Below are 21,336 nucleotides of genomic sequence, written 5' to 3'. Positions count from 1 at the left end.
GATGAGGAAACTGAGAAAATTAGAGCTTAAGTGACTTGACTAGGGACACACAGTTAGGAAGTATTGGAGGGCACATTTGACCTCAATTCTTCCTGACTCCAGGTCCGGTGTTCTTATCCACTGCACCAGCTAGCTGTTACATGGATGGATGAATGTATATACACATATAATGTATGATATATATTCACATATATAGTGTATATTATATGTGTGTATACATGCATACATGTATACAAATCCAATATAGTATGTATGTGTGTGGAGAGAGGGAGAGAGAGAGAGAGAGTATTAGCTTTTGGGACACCCTTTATATATGCTAAGGATAGCATATACATAAACTATATACATATACTATTCTTGGTCTTACATTCTGTGTCTTCTAATACCAGGGGGCCTTTATGGGTCTCCATACACATAAAACAACAAGTTGCAATCAAGTCTGCTCCCATTTTTCAGAAGATTACTCCATGATAACCAGTATTGCTAGCAGAAACACTCAACAATATTATGCAAAAATAACACAACTAAGCAATGTTATATACCATGAATTCTGGTAAAGCAAACAATAAAGCAGATATGTTAAGTAGCAGCTATGCAACAGTTAAAAATCATTGCATTCATATACTAACAATTGGTGTATATCTAGGCAACAGCATACAATAAATCAAAATCAATTGCACATGCACATAATCTCATCCAAACATGCATAATGTGTTAGTAGCATCAACAAAAAAGCATTCTGCATTCACAATTGCTCCATGACTGCAACAGATTGATTATAGAAGAAAGACTTGTCACTGGCAGAATAAAACATAACAAGACCAAATAAATTTAAAAGGCAGAGTTTTCTTCAGATGGGGGAAAAATTCTGTGGATAAATAGGTTTTTTAATGAAAAAATCTTTAAAAAGAAAGCAATAGTAAGCAAGCTAGTCTAATATTCTCTTCAAAATAGAGAAAATAGAGTAACATTTCAAATAAGGAGTGGGGAGTTGTTGAAAGGTTTCAGTAGAATAAAAAAAATCTCCATGGGAGACAGAAAATGACCTTTATAAAGCAATTCAGAGGATGAACTACTGTATATGATGGGTCCAGTGTAACACATCCTCAATTGTATGGGAGTGGTGGCATCTGTATTTGATGCTAGATGAATTCTGACATCAGGTAAGGCTAGTAGCAGCTTCAAACTAATTGGCTGAGTGCAGCAATAAGAAAGCCCAGCAACCTTGGGGCCCTCAGTAGCTGTGACACCAGTGTTCATGTCCTCAACTTGAATGTGCTTTTTCCTCAGTTCACACTTCCTTATGGCTCTCTTTTCTCTCTCAGTCTCTCTCTCTCTCTCTCTCTCTTTCTCTCTCCCTTTCTCTGTCTCTCTCTTTCAGTCTCTGTCTCTGTCTCTCTGTGTGTCTCTCTGTCTCTCTCTCTCTCTCACCCCCCCCCCATACCTCTCATTTCTTCCCTAGCTTTCACTAAAGGAGGAAAGATTTCTTGTCTCTGAGGAAAAAAAACTTCCCTCCCCCAGCCTGACAGCATATGATAAATAACCACATTGATTGTGTCTATGGTCACCAGGTTTATCCAACAATTAAAACAGCAGAGATATTGAAAGGTTAGAAGGAAAACAAAAGTTTAGATGGTGTTAGCTTCAGACCAGCAGCAGAACACGGCCAGCAATTGGCTTGTCTTTCCTTTACCCACTCTCCCATTGATCAGAAGAGAACCAAAAAGTGTCGTCTGACAACTTTGGGCTAATTTCCATTTAAACACAAAAGGGAAAGCAAAGAGTCTCAACTATCCCCAGCAATCTCATTGTAAAAAGAAGCTTACAATCCATTTGCTAAAGGAAAGTGTTGTAACATTTATATTGCCTTTACTGGCTGTTACAAGGCTTTGAATCAGTTCTTCATTCATGGGTTATTCACAGACTGAAAAAGCATAAAATAGATCCAAGTATCATGAGAACATGTGTGTTTTGTGTTCACATTAGACACATATATACATATAATTCTTCATTATACAAACCATGTCACCGAGATAATAATGTCAAAAACAATTAAAATAAGAAGTGGCATTTTTCAAGGAGACATTAAAGTTCCCATGGTTCTGCTTAATTTTAAACCTAGTACTATCTCCCCTAAACAGAAGAGAGTGTGACTTCCAAGTTAACGAGGAAGCCCTACCAAAACATCTAATTAATCACGTGATGTGAATGGAAGACTTCAAGTTATCTGGCTCCACTGAAAAATACATTAATCAGCTTCTCCATTTGGGGGATATTTTTCCATTGGTATCAAAATATCTTTTGGATACAATAACTTTAAATTTCTGAATATATACCAAGGAAAGAAATAGATTGAAGGCTCCAACTTTGAAATTGAAAATCAAATCAGACGACTGGATCAGGGACAATACATACAAATAAATATCTTGGTGTCTTCCTAACAGACTAATGGAGCATATAGCTACAAGGAGAAATTTGTGGCTTTACATGTTGAGATGCATCTGCAAACTGAAATCAAAACCCAATGTTTAAAGAACCAATACCAGAATCAACATATACTTTTGGAACTATAAAATTGTTCTTCATGAATTTGGGAAGAAGACTAACAAAAATCCAGAAGTATTAATGAAACACAGAGTCCATTTCCCTAAGGTAGCAAAAGAAAGATTAACACTTCCATCTCCAAAAGGAGGAAGAAAGTTGATAGCTGTTCTCAGAGCCAATGACAAATAGCTTAAAAACTTTTACAAATACCTTTGAAAGATTCCAACAACTTCATCAAGCGATGGTAAAGTCTGACAACAGACAACATGTCTTTAGCTTAACTGAATTGAACAGAAAATGATTTGTTTCTGGATGGAGCTTATAATATGGCTAAGATCCAAATGCAGAATCAAAAGGCCCTCCATGGGCAACATCCACATAACCTTAGCCAACAATTTATTGATGAAGAAGTATCAAATGACTAAATCATAAAGATTTCTTTGTGGAAAGAAAGGAGTTTATGGTGGTGATTCAGAATCTGGTAAATTCAGCTGAAAATTACAGAAAGATTATCTTTAAGGAACTAGGATTTATTAATCAATGCAAATTATGAAAGGAAATAGTAGGAACTGCACAATATATCACTGAAGGTTGGGAAAAATCTAGAACCTATCAAATATCTAGCAAGGTATGACTTGGTAGTTGGAATTAAACATCAGAAGCTTTTTGTCTCATACACTAACAGATGACAAGTCTCTATGAAACAAATATAATCATTAAAATAGTGTTGAAAATTCAACGGATCAGTTGTAACATAAAGCAAACCATAATTACCAACAGAATTGTTACATACGATCACTCAGACAAAACATTGATTCATAAAAAAAGAGAACATTTTTTAATACATGTTTATGTACCAAATAGTCATAAACCACAAGCTAAATAGAATAAAATTAAATCATGTAGGAAGAGGAGGTATATGTCATTCTGCCCTCTTTCCTTGCTAGAAAGGATTTAAGAACGAATGAGATTCTCTGGTCTCCATGATGTTCCTTGGATAAAACACTCCATCTCCAAACTCTAGACATTTTCACAAATGATCCTCCATGTTTGGAATTCTCTCCCTCCTCTTCTCTTGGCTTTCCTGGCTTCCTTCACATCCCAGCTAAAATCCCATCTTCTCCAGGAAGCCTTTCCTGATCCCCTTTAATTCTAGTCTCTTCCTTCTGCTGGTGTCTCCAATTTATCTTTCACGTATTTTTTTTTGCTTAGAGTTGTTGTTTCTCCCATTAGATGGTGAGCTCTCAGAGAGCATGGATTGTCTTGCTTTTCTCTTCATCTATAACCCAAGCCTGAGAGCCATTAGTATTGGCTCTCTCCTCATTGGTGGAAGTCAAATGCCTTAGGCTTGTGTAAAGGGTGGGTCAGAGTTGGTGAGAGAGGGGACAGAAAAGAGATCAATTCTCTTCACTCTCTTTGAGCTCTTCTTGCTTCCAGCTTTGAGAGAGAAAGTGGGTTATTCCATTTTTTCCTTAGGAAGAAGCTGACATGAGGGGAGCTAGCAGTCTCCACCATGTCCCTATCTATGGTTTGCTGCACTAGAGACTTCATGGGAAATGTCCCTTTGGGTGAGATCTTGAACTTCCTCCTTTGGTTGAGTTGAGTCACTTAGATCTCAATGGGAGAACTCCTTCAATCTATACCATCTAGTATACATTCTCATATGTCTACTTGCTCTGACTTCTGTTTTGCTATTGACTTGGATAAATTGCTTTCTTTGTTATTTACTATGTGTGTTCATTACGGAACATTTGGTGGGAAGGAGGTCAAGCCTTGGATTTAAACTTGTGGCCCTACTTTCCCCATTAATGAATCGTGATCAAGAGGTTTGACCTGAACTTTACTCCTTCACTAAGAGTATTTAAGGGATAATAGCTATAATTCTAGTCTAATACCCCCTCTCTGAGGAGAACTGAGGAGTCAGGCTCTGGCTTCAATCTCCTGCTTCCCTTTCTGGCAGGAATCAAAGTCTCCTTTGGAGAAGAATGAGGGGAGGAGATGCCAAATAATTCTATTCTTACCTCCCTGGGAGCCACATAGGGACAGCCACATTATATATTCTGAGGGCTTAACAGTACCCGATGCATAGTAGGCACTTAATAAATGTTTATTGAGTGACAACTGTAAAGCATTTTAGCACCTGAGAAAATGTTATCGTTGCATCTTCTATCATGCAAAATCTTTCATACATATTATCTATTTGATAAGCATGCCATCTATCTTTTCATCCAACTTATCATAAAAAACAATAACCAGACCAAATCAATAACAGATTACTGGGTATTCCACTGGAGACTTCCTTCCAAATGGACATTGATACACTACAAAACTGAGCCATTCTGTCCCCAATTAGTAATTAGGAGAAGTAACTCTAGGGGAGACTTCAGAGAATGAATGGATTGCTGGAGTTCACTGAGGAGTGGGAGGTGGGATCCAAAGTCATCATGAGGGGTAAGGGGAACCTTGTGAAACACAGGTATGCCACACCAATTTTCTCTCAGAAGATGGGTTACTAATTTTCTGAACTGCCTTTTAACTTCATTATCCAATATATTTTCCAATCTTAATCTCTATAGACTATGGGCATTTGTCCAAAATTACCAAACAATTCTGGAGCTCAGCATTCTCCAATTTTATTTTTGTTTTTTGTTTTTGTTTTTCCCATTGGTTTAATGAATCTCAGCCGCTAGGAAACCAAGGGCTGAGGCAGTCTATGACCTAGAGGCAAGTACATTGTCTCTGCTATTTTGGCTATTGTCCAAAAGCAATTTAAAGCCTTACCCTGTATCTATCCTTGCCCCTTCACCCCTACAACTTGCCAAAGTCTGAAATGGGTTTTTCTCCTTTACATAAAGAAAAAAAAAAGTTCCTAAAAATTAGAATCATCCAAAAGTAGAATGAGCTGCCTTGGGAGGAAATAAATTCACTCTCACTAGACATCTTAAAGCAAAGACTAAATGACCACTTGTCTAATCTATTGTAGAAGAGATTTTACAGATGAGAATAGATTGCCACTGAGGTTCTGTGAGTATGTGAACTCTTCCTTTCCAGCTCACTTTGGGTGTGCTAGAGCAGCTCTGGGCTCCAGAGAGCTGATTGTTAAATCTACAGCAGAAATATTTACACATCAGAAATTGACAAATGCGACATATCTAGACTAGATCGCTTTGTTAATTGCTTAGACTTAATGAAATGATAGCAAATATGTTAAAAATGTAGGTTAAACTTAAAAGCTTGTCATGGATAAACTTTTTTTTTTCTTTAAAGAGTCTGTTGTTAAACATTTACTAGTATACCCCCCGAATGTACCCTATATATTCCTGCACTGAGAGTTTTTTGTTTCTATTTTGCCTGGAAGACCCATCTAGTTAGTCTGTATTTGCCTTTATTGCCTTCTTCAGTCATGGCTATCTCAAGTCCTTCCTCCTCCCAGGAAACAGCCCTGGTCACACTGATTCATAACTTCCTCTTCTGAATTCCTTGACAATTGCACATACTACTTATTTGGCACTTAGCATATGCTGCCTTGTGTTGACAGTTATCTTTTAATATATGTAATTTTGGGGCAAATCACTGCCCTTTTCTGAACTTTTCCCCTCCCTAAAATGAAGGAGTTGGACAGCATGGCCTCTGGGGTCCCATCAACTTCTAAATCCATGATCCTATGATTCTCAACTAGAATGAAGCACTTTAAGAGCAGAGACTGTATCAGATGTTTTGTTTTTCCCAGAGCCTTACATATTTCCCTACACATAACAGACCACATGCATGTATGTGTGTGTATGCATGTGTGTATGACTAGAAGGGCCATGTTATTTTCTATTTCAATTTTCTTGTATTCCCCCTCCCCTTTCAAAAAAAAAACTTTTATTGAAGCATGAATAAGAAGCAGATATATAGTGGTGTTATCACAATTTAATATAATCACACTCACCTATGACATCCTTTCAAGATTACTTTCCCCCTAACCATCAATTTTTCTGCCATTTAAGTGTTTACTTGTTTTTGTTTTCTTCTATTTCAGAAGATCCAGTTCCTGTGTTATAATCAATAGTTAAGTTTTGTGTAGTTAAAATTAAATCAAAATTTGCATTTAATTGATTCCATAGCAAGTACCTCAGATCATAAATTTTCTACTATAAACTGCCTTCTTCTAAAGAGATGTTAACCCCTTTCCAACTACATCAGCTTAAAGACACTATAATGTACTTTTTGAGTGATTTAGGAGATTTTTAAGAGTAATCCTGATGATAACAAGTTTTACCTTAGTGTTGACTTTAAAAACCGAGCCCCCAGTAAAAGAAGTTCATTGTGTTTATATAGATAACAAGGTTTTAGATATTGACCACCCTCACCTATGTCCACTGTCTGCTATTGGGCTAGTTTCCTTCTTCCTTCTTATCTAAGGCAATTGAGAGTTATACTCTGATATTTCCATATTAATTGCTAAAATTGAAACATCTTTCTCATTAATGATTAGCTGTGAGTCACCATTCCAGTTTATTAAATATTAGTATCTAATTAATAACTAATTAGTATAAAATTATTTTCTTATAAACTTTCACTAATTTCTCCCTCTAATCTCTTGGATTTTTAATAAGCATCAGTGTTGCTGGGTATATTTTTTATTAACAATATAACAAACAATAAAACCAAGATATAAATAATTTGTGATATATTATCTGTGAAAAAACTCACAGTCAAATTTACCTTTAACTATCACTAAAACTGTTTCTCAATTCTGGAAACACAGTCCCAAATTCAGCTCTCTCAGGACAGTATTCAAAGTTTCTCAAGAATTCTCTTTATGTTTCTTCAGGAGATCATTGGCAAAAGAGTTCTCTCAGGAAATAAGTTCTCTTCTTCTCTTTATACTTCACTCAGTCTTTCCTTGTGATGTAATCAGTCAACTCAGTGACTGAGCTTGATGACAAATTCAATGTTTTACCCTTATAGTCAGCCTCCTAACTTTCCAAAGAAGAGGCAGGTTCACTTCCTCACTTCTTCTCTGGGACCAAGATTTAAGTGACTAAATATTATAGAAAAATCATAAGTATGCAAGACATGAAATCCTGAGTCAGCTCTAGGGTCAGAACCCAGATGTTTCAGCCAGTCTAACCTTTACTACTGACAACAATACAAAAGGGCATTTTGTGAGAGAACATGAAGGTTGGTCTTCCATCATGTTCAATTCAGTTTAAATAAATTCAATTTTTTAAAACAGCATTTATTAAATACCTATTATATGCCTGGCACTGTGCTAGTCACTCAGGATTCAGACAAAACAAACAAAAAAATCCCTGTCCTCAAGGAGTTCATATTCTACTAACCTAGAAAGGTTAGAGATGTATCTTTTCTTTAACTCATATATAGAGCTTGAAGTACTTTTCTAATTTAAATTTAATTTAAAATTCTAAACTTCAAATTTATTTCAGGCATATTCATCAGGTAAATGGCAGCCTGGTGTAGTGGATAAAGGGTTGGCCCTGGATTCAGGAAAAGAGGGGTCCAACTTTTGTCACTAATACCTACTGACTATATGACCATGAGAGACTCAATCAAGTGCCTAGGACCTTAATCATTCATATGATTATTTTCCTGCCCAATATTTCTATTTTATGGAAAAATTTAGTCCACTTGTTTCTGAATTTAAAATAAGCCTGCCAGATTCATAGTTTTAGATGTTTTAACTTTCATTATTCTTTTTGTGAATTTGGAATTTGACTGGAATTATTACATTTGTTACATAGGACAAAATCATGGTGCTCTAGGGAACCATTTTATTTTTGTAGCTCTTATTGGTATCAGGGTCTGAAGAGAAGTATAGTTGTTTTTGTTTTGTTTTTCTTGTTTTGTTTTGTTTTGTTTTGTTTTGTTTTGTTTTGTTTTGTTTTGCTTTGTTTTGTTTTCCCAGAAACTGTGAGAAAAGTCTGAAGGATTGGTGGGTGTGTGAATCTCTCCTCTCATAATCCTTCAGTCTCTCCCTTCAATTATGGACAAGCAAAACTAAAAATAATATTATGCTTTCCATCAACCCTGGCTACTAATACATGGCTATATTTCCATGGAAATTTATTAATGTTCTACTTTTGAGAATGCACTTTGAATGAAGAAATTAAGTTGATTCACCTCCTAAGCTTTACAAATTTACATCGTTAGTATTTTCATTTTCTTGACAACATGGGCCATTATAGGATTCCCCAGGTGAAGAGAAACAAATTAAACATAGTCATTTGTTTTTAAGATTAAATGTGGAACAAAGAAGTGTTCTGTAGTTATCAAATGGTTACAAACAGAAGCTATCAATAATTCAAAGCCCATAGTACTGAGACAACATGTTTCTAATTTAGAAACTTCTCCTTCTCCCTACCATGAGTTAAGTTTGGATTCTCATTTATTAGGAGGCAAAATGCTTCAACCAGATGTTTCCATAACAATTGGAAACATCGTACAGATGTATAGTAAACGCATACAGATGAAATATCATACAGATGTATGGTAAATCCAAGTCTGGAAACTCTTTTTAGCTAAAGGCTGATGTAGTATTGTAACTATTGGGAGTCTGGATAAAGGTTTAAACATTTGGCCAGTCTTGATTGCCAGTTTATTTTGTTCAATCCAGTCCATTTAATTGAAATCAAAACAGTCTAACAACCATTTATCCTGCCTGCTATGGGCAAGGAATTATGCTCAACATTGGAGGCACAAAGATGAAGCAAAAACAATGCCAGCCCTCAAGGAGCTTACATTTAACCTTTAACACTTACCCTTTATCTCATCTCGCCAATTTTTTTTTTTTATCTGACGGGGTGAGGGAATGTGAAACATAAGAAAATTATAAAATTTCATTGATTTCCTACAAGATGTTTCAACTGACTTAGAAGAGAGGGGCCAAGAAAATTTGGCCTTAGCATTCCTGGAACACTATCAGATTTCTAATTTACTTTAGGCATTTTCATCAGGTAAAGGGCAGCTTGGTTAGTGGATAAAGGATTGGCCTTGGATTCGGGAAAAGAGGAGTTCAACTTTTGCCTTTGACACCCCCGAGACAGGGGTGGAGAACCTGTGGCCTCAAGGCCAAGGGGATTTGTTCTGTGAAGTTTGGATTCAGTCAAAGGGCCACACTTTAGTTCCTAGAGGGCCACACGTGGCCCGGAGGCTGGAGGTTCCCCACCCTGCTCTAAGACTTCAGTTGGCAGAAGAGTTTTAGTAGAAGGTTTTTCCTCACCAGGAGTTCCCTACATACAGGAAATCACAGAACTGAGCTCAAATTATCACTAAGTAGAAGGTCGTAAAAACTGGTCTGCTTAATTTTGCTCTTTTTCTTTTTTTGGAAGAAAATAGTTTTTCTGGATGTTGTATTCAATAGGTGGAACCTATAAGGCCATGACAAAGCATTCGATGTTGCAGCCAAATGACCGGGGATTTTTTTTTTCCCTAACAACAAACATTTGTTTATTCACATACATGCTCATGACATCACATTCATCATTCTTGAAGGTAGGCGGTGAGCTGGTAAAAGCTGACTTGACTAGTTCAGCCCTGGCCCTTAGGTTTCACATATTCAAAGGCTTAACCAACCTAGAGATTGGGTGTCTTCCCAGCATCCAAGGCACTTTTATACTGTGGCACAGTTAGAGTTAATTTTCCTAGCTCCCCAACCCTCATCTCTCATTTCTTACTAGGTAACTTAGAGAATACCCTCATTTCACAAGGAGCAGGGGGATTGTGAGCCAGATAGATTTAGGCTGCGTACCTATGATATTATCCATTGAAACCTGTGTAGCAGAGGTACTCCTTGGGAATGACCTTCTCCCTTTTCATATTCCATGTATAAAACATGGAGAAAACACAGTTGCTGGTCTCATAGATTTATAGGCAAGATAGAAGTTGAAAATAACTCATCTTACTAAGTGAATTTCATTTTTCATTCAACTTCCAAAGACATTCTCAAAATCCTTGTACTCATAGCAATTACATATTTAGCATAATTTTTCTTTTTTTTTAACATATTGTACATATTTAAATTTTCCTAAAATTTAAAATTTCTCCCTGCTTACCTCCAGAGGGGGGGAAAAACAGTCTTTTCCATGGCTTCAAAACTGTCAGTAATAGTATACTTGATGGTAGCCCTAAGAATCCCATGGAAAGAGCTTAATCAATATTGAGTGGAAAAAATGAATTATAACTAAAAAGATGATTGGTCTATTGGTAGATTAATAATAATAATAATAATAATAGATCATGGTAATATCATGCTTTAAGGTTTTCAAAGATTATTAAGGTAAGTATCAATCTAAAACTCTCCAATAAAGAATGGATGAAAGGGACACAAGATATACCCATTCTAAAAAATTCAAGTAAACTAGACTGAGATGCCCATCGTTATGTACACTGGTGCCCCTGGGGCTGCTGCTTCTGTCACTGTGCTGACTCTCTCCTTCCTTCTCCCTCACATGCACAGCACCCCTGAGAGAAAATGTTTCACTACTATAACCAAAGAGAAAGTTCTCAGTTTGAAGGACCACACCTTTGGAGCTTCCAGGGAATTTTAAGGTTGTCTTGTATACTTTTCTCATCCTTCATTAAACAAAAGAGGAAATTAAGGTCTAGGTGGCTTGTCCAAGGCCACATAGTTAAATGTTCTCAAATATAGGGTTGCAACAAATATCCAAGGTTATCTATTCCTACTTCCTCATTGGAAAGAAGGAGAAAATGACCTGGGTGAGATGTCCAGAGTCTAAACATCCCCTTTTCCAGAATAAGCCAGGCTTCTGTATCTGAGGTTCTGTCCCTCTCTTTCACAAGTAAAGTCAGGTCTTGCCAGATGAAAATTTTTTAAGATGGTTTCTATGGATATCAGTGGAACATGAACTGGGGGTCTCTCTTGGATACTGGAGTCATGGTTCTCAAGATTCCAGGTATTGGTAGCAATCTTACATGAACTGAAGCATTCCACTGGGTAGTGGACCTATGTCTTCACATAATTTTATTAAATGTTTTTCAGAATTCCAGCTTTTTGTACCAATCTAACATGGACTGGAATTCTCCACTGGATATGAGATCGATGTCTTTGTATGACTGAATTGGATTTAAATGTATTTGTTCCTCATAGAATGATATTGTTGCCTTAGTTCATTGAAATACAGCTATCCTAGTGATTGGACACCTTCAAAACAATTTATAGTGAACGAGGTGACCATGTGTTCTACTTAAAAAGCCAAATTTCCAGGTACATATCTAGGTTTTTAAAGACTATATTTGGTTTCTCCTTCAGAGTTTTTAAGATTTGGACTTTTATTGTGCAATTTTCCTGGTGGTGGTGGTCTTCTTAGAGAAGCTATTGCAGAAATCACCTCCTAAAAAGCAACAAGCACCTGGACCCAGAAACTCCTGACCTCTTGAACCCATGAGTTGGCCACCAAAGTTAGAATCCATCCTTCATTATTGCTATTCCTGGTCTGGGCTGAGTAAGCAAACAAAGAAGGGGTAGCCAGGACTTGGAAGTTCAATCTCAGACTCACATAGGCCTCACACTTGTTCCACCTGATGTAGCCAGAATGCATGTTTCATGGAATTGAGCCCGTTATATACACATATATACATACATGTATGTATATACACATATACTTGTGGTTAGATATTTGCTGATCTAATTCTGCTTTCCTCACTTTCCCTCGCTTTGCATATACCAGGGGATACATTTTCTTATCCTCAGCACAGATTTTCTTCTTGTACATCTTATTTCTTCCTTGTCTCCTACACCATAACTCGGAGTATTCTTTACATACTAAGTCACCTTTTCACTCACTGCTTGCTCTTTTGAGAGGAGTTGTCTCTCTCATTAGTCCAGAGTGTTTCTGTCTTTGTATCCCAGGGCCCAATATAACACCTGGCAGATAGTAGGTGGCTAATAAATATCTGTTGAATTGAAGTAAATGAAACAGAACAGAATAGAAATATTTAGTTTATTTTTTTTTCTTTAAGCCTTCCCATGTGTCATAGTGATCTTCCCGTCTGCCTTCTTGGGGCCGTCTTTGCAAAGGCAGGCTTGCCTGGCAAGTAATGGAAAAATTACTAGTGAACAAAAGAAGGTGTGGTTCCAGTAGGAGCTCAGAGCCCAAAGACAACTGACTAAAAACACCTTTCTCTCATTCCTGGGACATAATCAATTTAATGATCTATATACATTGAATCAGAGGCTTAATTTATTTGTTGTTTTACCGACTATGAAGCTTACGCAAAGAATGCAATGTAAGCAGAATTTAGTTAGGGATGTTCACCCTGACAGATGACATTTAACATTAGTGGCAAATTATTATCACATTTACTATAATTACATATAATTATTGCTATTATCACCCATGACTGTCCGGGGCTAGAGACAGAGTTGCTATATCTCCATGTCAATCTGAACTCTGTTCAGGTGTTTCACTCAGTTTCGAGGAACGAATTTATCAGGAGGAGTCTAATGGAAGGGTGAGGTGCAAAGTCAGGGGAATGACTAGCGCTGGCTGGTTCCTTCAAGCATATCCCTTCTCTGAAGAATGCACAGAAGCCAATAGGAGTCTAGATATTTTTAGTCTTAAGTCTAGGAATATTCTTAAAGGCAAGGAGGTCTTAAAGTTTCCCAAGATTAAAGGTGTCCTAGCACAACCCCCTCATTTTACAGAGAAGTGAACTGAGATCCATAGAGCTGAAGTGGCTTGCCTAAGGTCATACAAGTAGCAAAGTTAACATCAAAATTTGGCTTCTAATCCAACATTCATTCCACTGCACCATATGGCCTTCCTTGACAAAGATCTGTCAGGGCTAGGATCTGAATTCCATACGTTGCTAGATATTTTATTTAGGTATATTTGAAGAGTGCTGCTGTATCTCCAGGATAAATCCAACATGGTCAGAGTCAACAATTTTGGGGACTTACAACTGTTGGGTTTCTGCTACATTTTCCATTTCAAATTTTTAGATTTATATTCATTAGCGATATTGACCTATATTTCTCTTTCTTTGCTTTACCTCCCTTGTTTAGGACCATAGCAATTTCATAAAAGAAGGTTGGTAAAGTATTATCATTCTCGATGTTTCAGAATAATTTTTGTATGACAGGTATTAATTATCTTTTAAATGCCTGATAGAATTCACCTGTAAATGTCTGGTTCATAGCCTCATTACTTCCCAATGGCAATTCCTTTATGGCCTGTTCACTTTCGGTTTCTGAAACAGAGTTGTCAAAGATCTCTATTTCAATTTCTATTAATTTGGGTATTTTATATTTTGCAGCTAATACTTAATTTAAAAATTCATCATATAAGTATATAATTGTTGCTGTCAGGTTTTGGTCATTCTTTTTATTTTCTTATTCTTTCACCTGTCATTTTTTATTTTGGTAATTTTATTTCTCTCTCCTTTTTGATCATTTCAGTTAAAGGTTCATAAATTTTGTTAGTACTTCCCGAGAACCAGAGTCTTTTTTTTAATACTACTGTCTTTTAATTTTTTAAAATCTATTTCTCTTCTAATATTAAAGATTTCTTTTATATTTATTTTGGTTGATTTGCTGATTATCTAATTTTGTTCATTGAATACTTAGTATCACAATTCTCTCATTTTCTATTTTGTTAATGTATGCAGTGATATGCTTTCCCTCCCCCTGCGTTTGAGGACTGTTTTATCTGCTTCTCAGAAATTTGGAAATACTGTCTCATCATTATTATTATCTTAACAGTTATTACTTTTTTCTGTAATTTGTTCTTTCACCTTACTATTCAGGATATCATGATTAATTATCTTCATTTACGTCTATCTGTTTAGCTTGTATTCCCCATATTCTTGACCATTTTCATTGCGTTATTATCTGAAAAGAATGTCTAGTGGGTCTTTTTTTTTTATATTTGTTTAAGCATGGTCTATTTTTGTAAAAGTACTTTATGATACCAAGAAACATACTTTAATATTACCATTCAGAAGAAGATATCATAGTTTGTTCAATTTTAACATTTTGTTCAGCTCTATATTTTCCTTTTAATTTTCTGTTATATTTATCTAACAGTGAGAGAAGAACATTAGGGTCTCCTACAATTTTTGTGTTGCTATCCATTTTGTTTCAATTCAGCTAACCTTTACTCAATGAATTTATATTAAAGAACATACATATTTCTTAGCACTACATGATACCTTTACAAATATAGAGCACGTGCTAGATAATTATAAATATAACATCAATTTTAGGTATTGCTAAAAGATATGTGATAGCCACTTTGATATATTTTGAAAATATCCTTTTCCATTTTATTCTGAATTGTAGGAGTTCAAAGGAATGTGTCTAGGCTTTGCCATTGTCATCTTGGCAAGAAACCTGGATGGCATGCGGAGGCTGGCAATACATATCTCTAATTACATGTATGTTATTTTCTTGGGGTGTCTGATGTATTTATTATGGGATTGTAGTGTTGCTCATGAGAAAGTGTTGGCATATGCAATCTTTTGGGGTAAAGGGTTTTGTAGGTTTTTGGTTTGTAATTGGTAGCACTTGCCAAATAAACACTTCACAGTAAAATGTTTGTATTTTTCCAGTACTTGAGCCTGAAACTGTATAAATACTTTTCAATGTATTACATATCTCTTCTCATATCTTTTTTTTCAAACACATATCTTATTACTCCTCTGCCTCGCTTCATTCATTCGGGGTTCTAGCTAAGTTTGAGGATGTTGGAACAAGAAATGCTCAAATGGATTTGAGTTTTTCTTTATTTGAAAGTTCCCTCCATTGATTCATATCACAAACGACCGATACCTGCTTATCCTGTACAACTGCTTTCTTCTTACTTGGAATGACATCCTGAGTCACAAGATGAGTCCCTACTTCCGGCTTTTATAATAATCACTCTCTCCTCCTAAGGATCCTAAGGCCAGATAACCCTACCTCTACTTCCATTTCCCCCCTACCACTTTGGGCACTGGCTCCCCTTGGTGCCATATTTCTTTTCTTCTGGAAGGGATGACCCTTTCTTAGAGGAGCTGGCCTCCTAATGTGAAAATTCCCCCCAGTCAAAATCCATTAGGAAGTCCCCTGTCTCTCACCACAGACATTCACCTCACCCCACCCATGAAAATAAATATTCTTTAGTAGTACTCTTTCTTTTCTCCTTCTAGGGTGAGACCCCTCTTCTCCTCCTTCCTTCTCAATCCTGTTTTTCTCCTACAGCTGCTGTTCTTGCCCACAGCTTTGTGAAACTACTCTTTTCACCCTTGGATTGGTCAGGGGAAAATCTCAAGCTCCCCGTTGTCTGTTCTTTTTCCTCTCCCCATTACCAGATCTTCTTACTGTTATCCCTCTCAGAAATATAATGATTTGGGGCAGCTAGGTAGTACAGTGGATAGAGCACCGGCCATGGATTCAGGAGGACCTGAGTTCAAATCCGGCCTCAGACACATAACACTTACCTAGCTGTGTGACCCTGGGCAAGTCACTTAACCCCACTGCCTAATCAAAAAAAAAAAAAAAGAAAGAAAGAAATAAAATGATTCCTTCATAGGGGATCACAAGGTTTAGTTCAGGTAGTATTAATTCATCTTCCATCTTCCCTCTTCCTGATTCTGTAGTCATAAATCTAGTGCTTTAGGTAGTTTTTGTCCCTTAACTGAACCTTGTTTTTTTTTTTCTTTTACCCCTTAGTTCGTTTTCTCTAAAACATCAGCCCAAAGCCTATAAAGAAGAAAGAATTTATTGCATTATTTAGTCTTTTCTCGACAGTTGTACTTACTTGCTTTTCTCATTTCTATATCCAGGGGGATATTTTCAAATTGAATATTCTGCTTACCTCATTTTTTTCCCAGGAATTTCTCAATGCCTCTCTTTCATTGAAGGCCCATCAAGTTGAAGGTTAACAATGAGGGTGAAATAATTACTGTAGTCTCTCAGAAAGAAGGCCAACAAGAGAATGTGTGTGGAGGCAAAGGGATGGATTGAAACCGGTGAAAGAAAAGGGGAAATCTTGTTTCACTAGAGGGAGGGGGATCCCACTAAAGAATGCTCCCACTGGGGAGGAGAGATCTTTTTGATGGGAGATGAGGACTTTATGATGGATGTAAAATTCAGGGATTTGTAGTTAGACATACCACTCATCCTATCTCAGAAGAGTGGGGAATTAGAAATCCTGGAGACAGCTGACCCCCCCGAAGAGTGGGAGGGTATGGGTCCAGGAAGGAGACTTCATATAGTAAATAGTAAATAGTAAATAGTAAATAGTAAATAGGCAATAGCAAATAGGCAAACAGTCAAATAAAATTTAAAAATGCTAAATTAGTAAGAAATCTATTATATCATTTTAATGGAATATGAACAATAGAATAACAATAAAGCAGGTGGCTAGGTGGCATAGTGGAAGAGTGCTGGGTCTGGAGTCAGGAAGACTCACCTTCCTGAGTTCAAATCCTACCTCCTGGGCAAGTCATTTCACCCTGTTTGCCTCAGTTTCCTCATGTGTCAAATGAGCTGGAGAAGGAAATGGCAAACCACTTCAGCATCTTTGCCAAGAAAACCCCAAATGGGTTCATGAAGAATGGAACACAATTGAAATGACCCAATAAAGACAATGAACTAACATTTATGTGGCACTTTAAGGTTTTGACTAAAAAGATGTACGATGAAATAAACGCTACGTTTTTGTTTTTGTTTTTTATTGGTGGCAGCCTGGTAGAGTGGGACTGTTGAATCTGAAGTCACAGGATACTAGGTCACTTTGTGACTCTCCTACTTGCTACCTGTACAATCTTGAATGAGTTACCTAACTTCTATGTGTCTTGGTTTCCTTATCTGTAAGATGAAAGAGTTGGATTAGATGATTTCAATTGCCCTGACAGCTCTAAATCATAGGAATCACAATCAGTTGTGGGTTTCCCCCCCCCCCTCACTTTATTCCTCTCTTCCGCCTTTCCCTTTAAGTCCCAGATACCATTTGAAAACTGAAGGATCTAAACTGGGTTTAACATTACTTTTTGATTCTTATCACCTAGGGATGACCTAAGGGCTCAGAGCTTTTAGGGGAAAGTTCTTAGTTGCAACACTTTTTATCTTAAAGTCAACAACATCAAACACTATTGACAGGTCAGTGATAAACAACATGGAAAAATAACAGCAATCTCTGGGATTATTGATCCTCCCAGCCACTGTGATCTTTGTACCTTTCAGCGATTAGAACCCAGGGAAGAGGGCTTGCCTGCCCTTTCATCTCTCTGAGGTGACAAAGGGGTAACAAGCAGAATTAGGTTTTTCTTGTAGACTCCACAGAATGTCATGTTTTGTTTTTGAATAATTAAGTGATCTCTTATAGGTGAGAACACTTTTTTTCTTTCTAGTTCCTCTCAACTGCTTTCTGAGCAGGAGGATTTGAAAAAGTAAATGTGTGTTCCACAAAGATAAGTTGGGAAAACTTGTTTTAAAATGACCATGTGATTTCAGTGGACTGTTAGAAGCTCAGTATGAATCAGCTGCAGTCAAGAAAGCTAATGAGATCTGAGCCTGCAGTGAAAAGCATGACTGCTAGAAATCACCCTCATTCAAGAAACTCTGTGGCTCCCTCTTGCCCCTAGGATAATATATTCAAAGCCCCTAAAGGTGGGCTTACTGCATTTGCTTTCATAAGCTCCGCATTTCAGGACAATTCCCACTATTCCTACTACATGAAGGGTCCTGGGTAACGTCTCAGGTATGGGAGACCTTGGGCAAGTCCCTAAATCTTTTCTTCAGCTATAAGATAAGGAACTTGGGCTAGATGACCTTGTGGAAACGTCTTTCAGCTTTGATTTTTGGGCTGTGTGACCTTGGGCAATTCACTTCCCATTTCTGGGACTATTTTCTCATACCCCAAAGAGATTGAATTCAATTATCTATAAGGTTCCTTCCAATTTGATATTTTGTGATTCTGAATAGAAGTTGTTTCTATTTGTTTTCTTTTGGCAATTGGGGTTAAGTGACTTGCCCAGAGTCACACAGCTAGTAAGTGTCTGAGGCTGGATTTGAATTCAGGTCCCCTTGACTACAAGGCCAGTGCTATATCCACTGCACCACCTAGCCGCCCCTAAGTATAATAAGTTTTAAATCTGGAGGGACCTTACTGAGGTGTCTAGTTTAATTCCCTCAATTTACAGAGGAGAAAACCCGCTTCTTTTCTCCGAGTCCAAGCCCTGCAGGCACCAATACTCTTTTGCATTGGCGTGGCTTAATGGAAAGAGCTCTAAATTCAGCGTGGGAGGAGCTGGGTTCAAATTGTGGCCCTGCCACCTGCCCTCTCAAGCCTCAGCTTTTCCTCATCTGTAAAACGAGGTTAGGCTTTATCTCTGTAAGTTTCCTCCCAGCTCTCACCCTAAGAATCAGCCTCGTTTATCCCAAGCAGTCAGGTGCTTGACAAGTGGGATCTGAGATTCTTCATCAGAGACATTCAGTTGAGTGCCTACTTCACTGGAGTTTCTCATCTTATCGCTACCGCAGATCTGTATCTTTATATGTCTGAAGTCATCCGCTCCTGCTGCCTCCCCTTCCTTTTCCTCTCTCTTCTCAACCCCTTTGCAAGCTGGCCACTGACTGATGCCGTCACTGAGTCTGATGGCCTTGTCTCACTTCTCAACCTTGAATTTTTGTTTGTCCTTCCTTCTCGGAGAGGCCCGATGACATCATGGGGGATGTCTCCACTTGCCTGTGAATTGGATTTAAGCGAGGCAGAGTTGCGCAAAGTCGGCAGCCTCACTCTCTCTTCCAGAGTCATCAAAGTCCAGTGGCAGGACAAAAGTCAGGATGACGGGCAGCTGAGGCAAGGCTTACCCCTGTGTTCTACTGGGCATTTTCTCCTCCCAGGGTTTTCCTAATCTTATCCTTTCCTGGTTCTCCTTCTGTATGACTGAATTGCTCCTTTTCAGACTCTCCTGTTCTGTCCTTTAGAAATGGACGATTGCGTCCTGGAGCTACCCCCAGACCCCCTCTCTTTTTCGCCCTCTTTACACTTTCTTCAAGTTACCTCTTTGGCTCTTATGAGTTTGGCCTGGAATCTACCTAGTCCTCAGCTCTGATGAGTTCAAGTTCACATCACCGACTACCTTCCAAAGTCATTCAACTGGATATCCCAGGGACATTTTGAGCACTTGTCCAAAACGGGCTCATTATTTCCATCCCTTGACCCCTCCTAACCACCCCCCCCTTCCAGACTTCTCTATTTTGTACTGTCACCTTTCCACCCAGGTTCCCTAACTTCTTATCCACACCTTCCACGACAGAATTATGTCCCTCCAAATTCAGTGAGTTAATCGAGCAGCAAATATTTATTGAGGGCACATTTACTATTGTGCCAGGCACTGTAGGATGCAAACATTAAACAAAAAAAATGAAAGATTTATATTTGGAATGGACATCAGAGCCCAGCTTATCTGACACCTTCATTTTATTCTCTACCTTGTGTCTCTCACTCCAATTCATCCGTCATGCCGCCAGCAAGTGCTTTTGCCAAAATGGGCGAATCTCCCTTTTCTCACTCCATAAACCCCAGAGTCTGTCTCCTGACCTTTAGGATTAACTAGAAACTCTTTCGAAAGCCCTTCACAACCTGGCCTCTTCCCGGCTTTCCATTCTTCTTGTACAGTTCTCCCTTCCTATTACTAGAAAGTCTAGCCTTCGTGCCCTCTTATTCTAGATAGAGGATGTTCAAATTCTTTTACCCTCTTCCAGTTTGGAATGTACTTCTTCCTCATTGAGGCTTCCTGGAATCTCTGATTTCCTTCAAAACCCTACTCCAACTCCACCTTCTACTGGAGGAGCCTTTTCTTACCCCTTCCCCCTCTCCCCACAGAGGCTGGTGAGCTTCCTCACAAACTACATGGATTCTTGTATTTTTCGGTTTCTATCCTATATGTACATATATCACATATGTATGTATGTATGTATATGTATGTATATACATGCATCTCCTCACCAGAATGTTAGCTCCTTACAAATCTGTAGAAGAATATAGGTGCACCTATGTGTATATTGGAATATATGAATGTTATATATTATAACATATGACATATGTTATAATATTATGTATTACAATATTACACACACATCTTGTCACATCGTGCCTGGTGCATTTCTCGGGCTTAATAAATGTTTGGAGATTGATGAGGTAACAAGCTCAGGAGCTTGAAAGACTTACCTAAGGTCACAAACCGTGAGCAGAGAAGGGATTCTGACCCAAGTTCTCTGACTCCAGTCTTTAGAACATCTTGGGGAGTCTGGGGGAGGGGGGAGGCATGTCTGGAGAAGCACTGGGAAAGTCCTGAGAGGGGCTGGAGCGGAGCTGGGGGGAGGTTGGGGGTCTGGAGAGGTACTAGAGGGGAGCCACGGTTGGGGGGAGGGTCTGGAGGGGCTGGGAGGCGCTGGGCAGGGCTCTCCTCTCCCCTGCCCTTCCTGGGCCAAAGGAACAGAGAGGGGCCTGCGGGCCACGGCAGGGTGAGAGTCCCCCGAGCTTTAGCAGAGAGGGTGGGGGGGCAGGACTAGCCTTGGGAAGGTGGGAAGCCCCGAGAGCCCACAAGGGGAGGAGCTGGAGAAGGGTCTGGCTGGAAGAAAGGATCCACGGAGCGGGAGGGGCCAGCTGGGGGCGTGGCCCAGGAACGGGAGGAAGGGCGGGGCTCTCGGGAAGGGGCGGGGTTTTGGAGCGGGAGGGGAGGGAAGGTGAGGGTGGGTGGGGCTCGAGGGCATGGGTGGAGCCCAGAGAAAGGAGGTGGTGACGATAAGGTGGGACTGGGCGGGGGGGGGGGGGG

This window comes from Vombatus ursinus, unplaced genomic scaffold (assembly GCF_900497805.2).
Source record: "Vombatus ursinus unplaced genomic scaffold, bare-nosed wombat genome assembly UNPS02010461.1, whole genome shotgun sequence".
NCBI lineage: Eukaryota > Metazoa > Chordata > Mammalia > Diprotodontia > Vombatidae > Vombatus > Vombatus ursinus.
This window is presented reverse-complemented; position numbering follows the sequence as displayed.